Source organism: Ischnura elegans, chromosome 6, assembly GCF_921293095.1.
Source record: "Ischnura elegans chromosome 6, ioIscEleg1.1, whole genome shotgun sequence".
Taxonomy (NCBI): Eukaryota; Metazoa; Arthropoda; class Insecta; order Odonata; family Coenagrionidae; genus Ischnura; species Ischnura elegans.
The window spans coordinates 58,433,273-58,446,355 of NC_060251.1; the positions used below are offsets into that span (position 1 = coordinate 58,433,273).

The following is a 13,083-nucleotide window of genomic DNA, read 5'->3' on the forward strand; positions in this document are numbered from 1 at the left end:
TATTCACTACTTAGGCTCGCTCACCCATTATTTCAGACATTGCAGGTGGATACCTCAATGAATTATTAAGTAATTGGTATTCTAGCTAGACTTGGGCCTGTCATTTCACCCAAAAAATATTTGAAACCATTGCTACATTGGTTTACTCTAAACAGATTTTACATCTGGGTTGGATATTAGAGGATCTATAATTCTATGCCATGTATGGCTTTTTAGATCTGCCTGAGGAAGCATCTGTGGTATGTGCTTAATATCGTACATGTTCCTGAGTAACCTGAGGGGCATTAAATACATGGCTCTAGAAACACTAAAGTGCAAGCAAAAAGACGTTCTAAAGGTAGGCGAGAATTTTAATACAAATATTAATAAATTTTATATTTTAATATGACAAATATAAATATACACGTATGAATAACTTACATATAAAATATAAGAGTTCATTTCATTGAGTAATAGGGTGGTTTATTATTATTTTTTTTGCCTAAATCGAAAGATTATTACTCCTGGAGTGCGCATTTCACGCTCTTAGATTTTCGAATGACAATATCTATTTTTCGCAATTAAATGAAAAGTAAAAAATTTCAAGCGCGCGAAAACGCAACGGCTAAGTAGGAATGATGGGAAAAGTCCGTGTGACGTATTTCTGGTTCCAGCTGTCGGCATGTGAGGTGACCTTGGGGCGAAGCTTGAGCGCTGATACGACACAGGCTGCTGGCAGGTAGCTGAATACCCTGCTAGCAGGTAGCGCTTGGCTTAAATAAGGATTATTATTCCCCTATCAAACGAAGGAAACTTTCCGAACTTAGGTATTTTTGATGTGTGATTATTATGAGATGTTTCCCTGAGCTCTGTGCCTCATGCATGCATTGGTAATCTCAGACGATGTAAAACTCCTATCTACTCATATAGAAACTAGGTTCCTGTGACGTCACGTGGAGTGGAATCGCATGGGCGCCAATCTGGCCTTTTTCAAATGCGGTTAAAATTGACCATTGCCATTCGTCTAAACTGGTATTTCTAAAACCAAATAATTTGTATATTATGATAACACTAATGGTGGGTAACGAATCGCAATCAATGCATTTCGTTTTCTTTGATGAAGGAAACTACCCTATTGTTCATTGTTCTATTTAATCCCAAATACAAGAAGACCATTTGCCTGTCAGACCCTGGTGCCCCCCTAGAAAAAAATCCAGGATCCGCACTTGAATCCTGTTATATTACCTGAATTTACGAAAGAAGATCTTATGTTTTCCCGGCGTACGCTTGTAGTGAAGGCTGCTCGGGTGCTCCACCGGGTAATCTCTTCCATGGCTGCCGACGTTTCGCGGTACGAGTCTATCTACTTCATCGCATTCAGCCCTGATGATGGAGTTAGACTCGTGCCCCGTAACGTAGGCAGCCATGGAGGAGATTACCCGGTGGAGAACCCGAGCAGCCTTCACTACGTGAATTTAAGCCTTTCGCATCGATTTCGACTGTCTTTCACGTTGCCTGTCGCTGTAAACGATAGAAAATGTAGAAATCGCTCATGTTTCAACTCAAGCTTCTTTTCCTTATTTTCGTGCTGCTAAGCATCAGCGCATTTATTTTCTGTTGGTAAATCGACTGTTTCCATTTTCCTAATTTAAGGTAATGCGTAAACAAACTCATATTTTCTGAGTTCGCAATGCGCTAGCCGATCGTATGTAACAGCTAGTTCTTTCAAGAAAAGGTTTATCTCAATCCTTATTTTGAATGATGTTCGTCAAATGAAATATCGCTCTAGTTGTATGTAACCACCATAGAGGTGACCACCGTCTCAGACTTCGTCCTTCACCGACCACTTCCCTCCTCTATAACACGCTTGCCCTCACGCTTTCAATGACTAACATTTGCGAAGGCCTTTTCCATGCGTTATGGTGAGTATAACTATTCAGCCATAAAAAACAGCGCAGACTCTGCCGCCGATGAATACGACTGCCAGATTTACACCATGGGACCTCTATGATGTACACATGTGTCAAACTTTATAGGTTTACCATGCATGGTGATTCACAGCTAAAATGAAGTCCAAAACGCGGACGGTCCCCTGTCGTCCCGGTGTAGGCTGCACGCGAACAAGACGATCATTGCTCGCTCGACTGCCGCATTGAAGAATCAAACTATGAAATTCTGCGCTTAAAAATCCAATTCATAGCAGAACGATTTTTTATTCTCCTATAATCGGACAATTTACAATCATTGAAATGCATCATGCATTTGTTTTTCAAAAAGGTGTTTGATGCGCCTCATTTCAGTCTTGTTTAAATCAATGCAGTGTGTCGGCTCGAGCAAGAACAGCATGACGGTTAGAGTTATTATATATGATTACCTATTTTTATTGCTCAAAATTGGAATCGAAAGGCTGTTTTTAACTTAATGTTTTTCCATTTTTGTTCACGGGATCACTTTGTGGGATGCATTTCTGCTTCTAACCTCTGCGCAAGTGCACGTGCGGGAATACTTAAACTTTAGGTTTGCAAAAGTTTCTTAACAAATTGAGCGGCGCCACTTCTGCTCCTTCAGAGAAATTGAGCTTCACTTACTGCTATTATTGTCCTTGGTTACGCGCCGCATATATTTCGTTTGTTTGTAAATAGATGTTCAACCCGCTGTTACTCCCGAGAAAAAAGTGGCATGTTTTTGAGGCCGCGGTGAAAGTCGGAACTAATGGCAGCACCTGTCTTGGACCCTGGCAGACGTCGTTAGGGCATTGAAATCCGTGTAAATTAAGGAAAAATTTGTGGAGAATATGTTGGATTCCGGAGATATAAGGCTAAATCTTATTATTTTAAATTAAATAGCCATTCTTTATTGTAAACTGTACGAGCTTACGCAGGGATTCTAACACTCCTGTACATTAATATTGCGAATTATATGCCGGTATGTCTCTCCCTTCGGCTACGAACTTGTAACTGCTAAGTACGCCTTGAAGCAATGGAATAAATACTGGAGATTATCTACGACATTAGCGAACGGATTCTCATCACGGTAAGGTGATGTTTACGTAAATGACGCGATACATTACCTAAATATTTGTCACAACAGAGGAATAGTACAAATTTCTCAATTAGGTAATGGAAGAGAGTTATACTAAAAATAAATTCATTATATCTATCTTATGAAAGGTTTGGTTCAAAATGAAAAGTAAATACCCTCTGCATTTAAGTAATTTATTCAGGTTTGGAGATACCTTTGAAACATGTGTTGATATGGATTGAACAAATAAAAAGAACAATGTGACCTTCTCAATACTGGGAAGTGGTAAACTCCATAAAAGGGTTAACCATGGAAGAAGGAGGAGAGGAAGCGCAGCTCCCATAAGGCTAATGGGTATAAATTTACAGTGCTGCACTCTGGTGGCCAATTCTCCCTCATCGGCGCCAATTTCAAAATGGCTGACGCCCACAGCGACATAGACACCACTACCTTTATATTCAAAACGTCTAGTTGCGATGTTTTACCAGATATGGACCACCGTGGCTTCAAAATAACTACAAAGTTATTTATGATCTCGATCCGTTGAAATAAAAACTATCCAATGGTTTTAAGCCACTGGCTCTACCCCAAATGGCCTTGTCTAGGCAATAATAGTAGACAACAGCAATGAATTATGCATCTCCTTATCAGACGTCTAAAATATGCCACTATAATTCTAAAATAACTTGGGATAAAAACACAAGACATTAAATGCATACGAATAGATGGAAAGATGAAGCACCTGTTAGGAATACCAGTAATGTCACCAATGAAGTCTAAGGGAAAAAATGGTGGCAGGAATGAAAATAGTGATACATAACCTATTCCATGGACAAATAGGAACCAAGACTAGGAGACTGCCTACAAGAGTATATTCAGTCGAAAGTACACACCCCTGCCATGATGAATGTTGGAGGAAAATGAAATAATCAATTATAATCGGCAATAGGTGTTTATTGAAAAAAAAAACAATATAAGTCACCATCAGAGTAAGTTTTTACAATAGGTCCAACACAAATCTAATCACATCAATAAGAACATAGCATAGCAATTACTATTAACAGGAGTGAAATCGTTCCAACCACGGGTTGGCCAAAGCAAAGGAAAATATTTTACAGCACAAATGAAAATTAATGAAGAGATATATGGTCCAAAAATACCAATTAACATGACCAAGTGAAATCTAACATACCAGGGGGTAGCCCGAGCAAATGAAAATATTAACCAGCACAAATAAATATTAACCAATACATGTGTTGATCAAGCATAGCAATTAACATGACCAAGTGAAATCTAACATACAAGGGAGTGGCCCAAGCAAATGAAAATATGAACCAGCACAAATAATTATTAACCAATACATGTGTTGAGCAAGCATAGCAATTAACATGACCAAGTGAAATCTAACCTAACAGGGGGTAGCCCGAGCAAATGAAAATATTAACCAGCACAAATAAATATTAACCAATACATGTGTTGATCAAGCATAGCAATTAACATGACCAAGTGAAATCTAACCTAACAGGGGGTAGCCCAAGCAAATGAAAATATTAACCAGCAAAAATAAATATTAACCAATACATGTGTTGAGCAAGCATAGCAATTAACATGACCAAGTGAAATCTAACATACAAGGGAGTGGCCCAAGCAAATGAAAATATGAACCAGCACAAATAATTATTAACCAATACATGTGTTGAGCAAGCATAGCAATTAACATGACCAAGTGAAATCTAACCTAACAGGGGGTAGCCCGAGCAAATGAAAATATTAACCAGCACAAATAAATATTAACCAATACATGTGTTGATCAAGCATAGCAATTAACATGACCAAGTGAAATCTAACCTAACAGGGGGTAGCCCAAGCAAATGAAAATATTAACCAGCACAAATAAATATTAACCAATACATGTGTAGAGCAAGCATAGCAATTAACATGACCAAGTGAAATCTAACATACAAGGGGGTGGCCCAAGCAAATGAAAATATTAACCAATACATGTGTGGAGCAAGCATAGCAATTAACATGACCAAGTGAAATCTAACCTAACAGGGGGTAGCCCAAGCAAATGAAAATATTAACCAGCACAAATAAATATTAACCAATACATGTGTAGAGCAAGCATAGCAATTAACATGACCAAGTGAAATCTAACCTAACAGGGGGTAGCCCAAGCAAATGAAAATATTAACCAGCACAAATAATTATTAACCAATACATGTGTTGAGCAAGCATAGCAATTAAAAGGACCATGTGAAATCTAACCTACCAGGAGTGCCCAAGCAAATGAAAATATTAACCAATACTTGTGTGGAGCAAGCAAAGCAATTAACTTGACCAAGTAAAATCTAACCTACAAGGGGGTTGGCCCAATCAAATCAAAATATGAACCAGCACAAATAAATATTAACCAATACATGTGTGGAGCAGACATAGAAATTTAAAGAAACTACATAAAATCGTATATACCAATGGTTGGTCCAAGCAAATGAAAATATTTAACAACATGAATAATACTTAACCATTAAAACCATTGACCAAAAATAAACCCTAACAATAACCAATATGCACCATTTAACATATCTGCCTGTTCAAAAATTTCACTGCCCAGAAAATTCTGGTCCTCACATATACCTCTTTGAACAAATTCGCAGAGGAAGAACATGGCAGACTTAATGTAGGACCATTCTGGTCCAGGACTTTCCTAATGTACCTTCCAATAAAGTTCTCATGTATGCACTCGTTGAAAATGGATTGGAAAATCTTTTCCCAACACATAATCACGTGAAGGACATTTGACTGAGGCAGCACTAGATGACCATAATCACCACCCAGCTCCTTGTGAGCTTTCAAGTGGGCAAAAATTTGATGAATGTCTACTTGTTGCATCTCACTCTCATCTACTAAACTCTCCTTGCACTGTTGACATTTGTGCCTCTTCAGAAACAGGCGGCAAACATAGCCCGCAACATAATACATCACATTCATTTCGTCCACTTCCATTTCCGGACATACATTTAGGTCTTTAAATCCTACATCTACCTCACCATGGGAATCAGCGGCCCTAATCCTAGAACTATTTTTTAAAACAAACTCACTATACTTAACCAAAAACCGTTCTACATCTAACTCACAGTTTGAGTTGCGGGACAGTTTGGAGAGTGCAGTAAGCATCAACTGCTTATACCCTCTCCCAAACTGCACCACTGTCGGGTGGCTGTTGCATCCATGTTGCTGACGGACCACAGCAAACATGTTTTCCAAGGCATCTTGGTTCAGCACCCGTGTCCTTAATTTCCCGATACCATAACTTACCTTCAGTTCTTCTTGCAACAGCAATAAGCACTTAATGCTGATGCGCCACCCATTCAAGCAGGCCGGCTGCCGCCTGCAGTCCACAAAAAAGCTGTTCCCTCCTTCTTCCATGGGTTAACTATGTATGTATTGCGATGACCTCGTCCCTTAAAAGTTTATCTGCACATTCATTGTGGCTTAGTTTCCAATTCACGACACAAAAATCTTCCAATCCGAGTCATTAGTGGCACCTATCAAAGAACATCACTGCCACACGAAAAATTATATCCAATAATTTTCTCCATATAAGAACCGTGTTAATGTAACACCACTTTGGCACCAAAAACATACTGAAGTCATTTTCTTAACAGATATTGCTGATAAACAGATGAATCTGTAAATAGGAAACATTCTAACATCAGTCAATCACAAGGCAATAAATTACATGTTACAGAAATACTTACATCTTCAGTTTTCTTTAGCAATTTAACTGAAAATACGAAAAATTCAATGATAAAAATAATTACCTTCCAATTCTTCTAATCCATCATTCAATTATACTTACTACGGGAATACATGCCATTATGCATTATGGGCATTAAGAATTAAACTATGAATGACATTGGTGAATGTAGGGAATTCACATATCTATATGATCAAAGTTGTTGACCATCTGGCATCAAATATCACACATTAATTAATTCTAGACTAGGAAAAAATATTGTCATCAGTCAACATTATAACAAATCAATATCCTGATGGCTGTAACAATAAGTACAATAATTAAATACTAAATTCTCATCATCACTTGCATTATTGCATTCAGAACCAGTATTACAATGTAAAGTGAAGAATTAGCATAGCATTAGGCACACCGCAAGTGTCACTCCATTTTGCAATGAAGACTTAGTACAGCCAATCACTCAGGACTAACAAATTTAAAAGATTCTACGTAGCTAAGGAAATCTCCATTCATATTAATTGTAACTTACTTGATGAACAACAATGATTACCATCTGAACTGAGATATATAGTAAAAGCATTGGCACAGAAGCCTGAAGTCACTCAACACACGTGGCAATGGTATATTTGTAATCCAAATAGAAAAGACAAATGGAAAAGACATTGAGCATTCTCAGGCAATCTCGGCATCTAAAAAAACAAAGACAACAAAGTAAACAGGGCTCCATACGCAGCTAATCATGAATGTTCATTTTAATCTTTACTTACTGGATGAAGAGCCTCGCATAAACTCAGGACCTTAGCATTCACATTGATGGAGAAGGCAAAGTTCACTTCAAAAATTCACAAGTATCTGTTAACAAGGGTAGCACTTACATTGACATTTAACATTCAAATGTGATGAGAGTAAAAGATGAATTGCAATAATTCTAAGTTGAGTACCGTATCTCATCCTTACGAGATCATCATAACTGTGAAAAGAAAATATTACATTAGCCATCGAAATGTCGAGAATAAATATAGATAATCAATACTTATGGTACAAGGTACTCACTGGATGATTGTCGTGGGGCATGAAATGCCTTTCACACAGTCTCTGACCTGCCTTCAACTCAAAGTTTACCCTTGGTATTGCAGCTTGCCATTTACTCCTCTTAACAGGATCTTTGGGAGCAGAGAAAAATGAGAAGGTAGACTTTTTAGAGCCATACCCCTCAGTACACCCTGGTGCGACACAGCTTTGTGGCATTTCAAATATCGCCGAAAATAAAGCGAACTAGCTCCTCCCTCACCCGTGAAATCCACACAGTGAATTACTTTAGCGTTTAGAATTACAAAAAAAAACGCTGAAGAACTCAATTAAATAGTTTTTCAAGTGCAAATAACTCGCTCAAACACACGTGAACTTACCGAGCTACATACAAAGCATGGGTACACGACAAGTAGCGCTCGTAGTTCGTTAAAATTCCGCAGCCTCAAAAACCTGCCACCAAAATTGTACGGCGGGCATAGGAAGTTGCACTGGTTTGTAGATGTTGTTCTCGAAGGTAAGAGCGTAGAATATATCGTGTTATTGCATATTTATCTTTCTTTCGTTGATTTATTTAGTTGAAAATGATTTTTTCGTGAGCTGCAATGACTTTCTGGCTTCCAGAGTTCCTGTCGGTTTGTATTTTGCGTATTTTAAGCCTTGCACTGCATTGAACTATTCGCGTTTAATTATTACGATTATTGTTTCAATTTAATCTCATATGTATGGGTGCCATATGTAAATTTAACTTATGATTACTTCTGTGCGTGAAATAGTGCATTGCGGTGTTTTTTAAAGTAGATATTTGAGGTGTGTGTGCACTACTTCGCTCGATTTCTAATTGCATTTTCGCGAGGTTGATGACATTTTCTGTATTGTGAAGTGATCGCGCCAAACATCTTTGTCGGAACGGAGATTTACTTTGTTTACTGCGATGTGTTACTATCCAAAATACGTGGAGAGAAATAATTAGGTGCATATTCAATATTTCAGTGTTGGTATTACTGTTGTCGTCGCCTCAGGCAGGCATTTGTTTATCTTGAGTGAGCATACGAAGGTAAACAATCGTGTGATGAATGATATTATATGAGTTTTCATTCAGATTTGCGAGTAATGGTGCAATTATTCTAAGCTTTTTGTGTGCGCTACGGCGATCTAAGAATGATATAAGTTAGCGATAGCCTCTAAATTGCTAATTAAAAGAAGCTTAAGGTTGGAGGCTGGTGAATTGTTGGCGTTTCGGTATATATTCGCGTTTCTCTATTATGCCCAAGGGATGTAACTTCAACTTTTCTTTTATTTAATTTCATTGAGAAAATATTTTTCCCTTTAGGGTCATTATTATTGATTTAGTGATTGTGTAATGTTATAGCCGAGTTTTTAGCCTCCATAACCTTCACATACTTCTCGAATTTGTTTTTATTTACTACTCGTGTGTCATATGTTTCTGGTTTCCAAGTAAATTGTTGCGAACACTTGCGAAGATCCAATCTATCAGGGCTGATTCTTCCAGTTTGTCTGTGGGCCAAAAAATAACAACCTGTTGATGTTGTGAGCTGTCGTTAACCCTACCGCGACTGAGCGGGGTAACACTGTTACCCCATATAATGTTAATGTTGTATAGTTGTTTTATTTATTATTTTGTCCCATTGATATTTTTTGTATTTGAGCTCAACCACTTTTTCGTTATTTAGGCGACGAATGATTTTTTTTACATTTAAATTGCATTCGAAAACTTCTATTATTATTGGTGGGGTAATTGCGTTGTTTCACTACAAACCTTTTGGCGGGTAGAAAAAAGAACTTGTTTGTTAAATGAGTGAAAAATTTAAGTTAATTAAAAAGTGAAAAATTTCATGTGCGCGAAAACACGACGGCTAAGTATGAATGCTGGGAAAAGCCCGTGTGACGTCATTCTGGTTCCGGCTTTCGCCTTGTGAGGCCACCGTGGTGCGAGGCTATGAGCGCCGATACGATGCAGGCTGCTAGCAGGTAGTGCTTGGTTTAAATAAGGATTATTAATACCCTATCAAACGAAGAAAACTTTCCGGCAAATGGCAACTTTAACCCATTAATCCCCAGGGTTGCGTTGGCGCAACATTATTGAATTCTAATTCTCAGAACAAGTTTCTACCTCGGAATAATTTTTTCTTCGATTAACTGCATTTTTTAAGTATATCAATTTCTAATTTTTTCATGTACACCAACATTTTCATTTATAAGATTGTATTTTTATGACTGATGGTGTTTGGCATAAAAATCGATGCATACATACGAGAAACGCTATGAAAAATGACATGCACCAGCATGTCCGTTGAAAGGCAGAATGGGGCATTTCCTCCAAAGGAATACTGATTAACTCGATTGTACTAATCAAGGTAAACAATGAAAGACGTATACTTTCTATTAAATTACACTTTTCGTGTTTATTTACCGTAGTATTCCCAGCGTTGCGTATACGCAGTATTTAAAAAAATCATATATTATATGATGAAAATATTTTTTTTCCAGAAATTCATCTTAATTAGGCCAAAATAAATCAGAAAATGCGGAATAAGCGAAGTAAAAAGCCCTACATACAGTCTGGGGAATAACGGGTTAATAGATGATTATTATGAGATGTTTCCCTGAGCTCTCTGTTACATGCATACATTGGTAATCTCAGACTATGTAAAACTCCTGACTACTCGTACAGCATCTTGGTCCCAGTGATGTCACGTGGAGTGGCATCGCATGGCCTCAATGTGGCCTTTTGAAATGAGATTCTACATCTACATAATACCCCGCAAGCCGCCTAAAAGGCGTGTGGCAGGGGGTGTTAGGACACCAGCCGTCTACACATAAAAAATGAAGTGGTCTACGAAGTTGGGACTAGCATTTATTAAAGTCCTTTATGGTTCGGGGGAAAAACGAATTCCCATATCTATCCGTTCGGCAAAATATCTCTCTTAATTAATCGATTCTATCGGACCTAGAAATATATTGTGTCTCTAATATTATGTTCTCCGTGTCGCTCTTGAAGATATGCATTCTCAATTGTTCAAGCAATATAAGCCTAGCGCGCAGTCTCAGAGTCTCCAGCGACTCCCAGCCTAATTCGCTTAACATCTCTTAACATCTGCATAACATTGTCTGTAGACCCGTAGCAGTTTTTGACGAAACGCGCAGCCCATTAACATTCGTATAAACTGGGATTTCTAAAACCAAATAATTTGTATATTATGAATACACTAATTTTGGGTAGCGAATCGCATTCAGTGCCTTTCGTTTTTTTTTTATGAAGGAAGCTACCCTATTCTTTTTTCCATTTTTTCTTACTTCCCCATTCCGCCTACCCGTTCTGCTCCAAGAACACGTTTGCGCTTACCTAGGAACTGACGCCGACTGACTGACCGAAAATTACATTTATTCAGACATTTAGTTATACGAAACTAACGATAACTTCAAACACATACCAAGAATTACTATAATTTAAACGCTTGTATATGACTTATCATCGATGCAAGATCTTCCGAAGTTAGAAAACAACGGCTAAAATTCACACAACCCTAGTTCACATGTTAACTCTCAGTTAACTAAACTGGCATGGTTGCAGAGGATGAGCAATAACAGGTTTATCTATTTTGAATAGTCTATGATAGTTGACAGCACCTCCTAGTCGCAAGAAAAACCCAAAACCCTTAATGAACCGGCCCCCGTTCTACCCTGTGTTTCACTATTATCAAAAAAACTATGGTGGTTCATTTTCCAAATTTATATGGAAATGATTGTAATCGCCCATCGTCCGCCTCTTCAGATAAATTGGATTCACCCAACAAGACCTTTTCTCACCTATTGCCATCTTACGTCTTCTGAGGTAAGTACTTCTAAACAGGTATGATTCCTCGAAATCCATATTCACTGATAACGTTGTTTTTCAAACATGAATGATGAAGGAAGAGTATTGAAGGAACGGGGGCGAAAAACTCGGCGTCGGCGTCAGCGTGCTCTTAACGAAAGGCGTCAAGAGGACCACAGCTTAACGTCCCATCCGACGGACGTGGTGTTGCGCTTCAAAGGTCCTCCACGTAATACTCGAGTAGGAATCTGAAAATTCTTAAACTCCACCAGCATTTGAACCCGAGCCCATATGTTGGGAAGCCAACACTCTAGCCTCCACACGAGCCACAGTTAGGTCGGTAATTCGGTTTTCGTAGCATGCGAAAACTTGGAAGGTTGGCACATGAAGCCACCTGCATCCTTTGCCCCCACGGCACCAAGAACCGACGAAAACTATCGCGGACGCGATTGAGCAACCATAGTTGTAGTCAAAATTTTGGAACATAAGTCCAATCGGAATTAATATTTACGAATAGAATGAACTGAGGAAACTCACGTCCACGCAAACGTTGGGCATTCGGAGTGTTTTCTTTCGGGCTCCATGGCGAGTTTTTTTTATAAATACGTGGCTCCTTAGCCGAGCATTTCTATTCGCGGTATTTGCGGTGAACAACTGTGAGGCTTCGAGTCCGAAGTAATCTCAATCTCTTTTATGTTTAAACAAGACATTCTTGCTCTCAATATTATCTTTGCAGATAAATCAAGAAAAAGTTCATATTAAATTTTTGAAAAGACTAAAGGCATTAAAATGATGTCTCTGTCTACACATTTATTTCTGAACAGATCCATTCACGGAGAAAACATAAGCAGGGAAGGTGTCAGTACCTAGTTTTATCCTCGTGCTCCTTTGGCTAATTACTGTTAAATCTCCGATGAGTAAAATTCCTATTCATAGTAACTACAACTCTCATTGAATAACCAAATACATTTGTATTTGAAATCATTTTGATAACCTTGCGTTAAGAAAAATTATAGTAATCATATCGATAATGTTAGTGTTCAAATTCTTTATACTTGGCCTAAAAAAAGGCGGGAAATTTATTCCTCGTGATGTAAAGCACCAACGTTTTCCTTCCAGTGCGTGTGCGAAAAGCAATTATCACTAATGGCCAGGTTTGAAAAAAATGGTTTATGGAGTCTTTCACCTTTATTAACCCGACAACTATAAATAATTATCAGTGGCGGCTGGTGGTTATATATCCAGAGTGTGTGAAATTGGACTTCCATAAAGTAACACAGCCTTGAGGATGAAAGACAAGTCGTCTTCTGAAACGTCGGCTTGTATAAAAGCTTTAACCTGGATGGAAACCTGAGAAATATTATTTAGAAGTATTCACCAGGATAAACTAAAATCGTTTATCCAGAGTGTGCATTGGAGAAGATAACGATGATGTAAAAGTGCATGAAGTACTAAT

The 13,083-nt window shown here is 38.2% G+C and overlaps 1 long non-coding RNA gene across 3 annotated transcripts; it reads right to left on the reverse strand.

The window, feature by feature from the left end:
* Positions 1–6,619: 6,619 nt before the first annotated feature.
* On the reverse strand, positions 6,620–8,163 carry LOC124160849. 3 transcript variants are annotated; one of them, XR_006865250.1, is made up of 4 exons: positions 7,814–8,160; positions 7,528–7,730; positions 6,825–7,449; positions 6,620–6,691 (listed from the first exon to the last, which is right to left on the reverse strand). It is a non-coding gene; the product is annotated as an uncharacterized LOC124160849 (long non-coding RNA). The 3 variants fall into 3 exon arrangements; XR_006865249.1 differs by having other exon boundaries at positions 6,669–7,449; positions 7,636–7,730; positions 7,814–8,163; XR_006865248.1 differs by having other exon boundaries at positions 6,669–7,449; positions 7,814–8,163.
* Between the last annotated feature and the right edge of the window lie 4,920 nt (positions 8,164–13,083).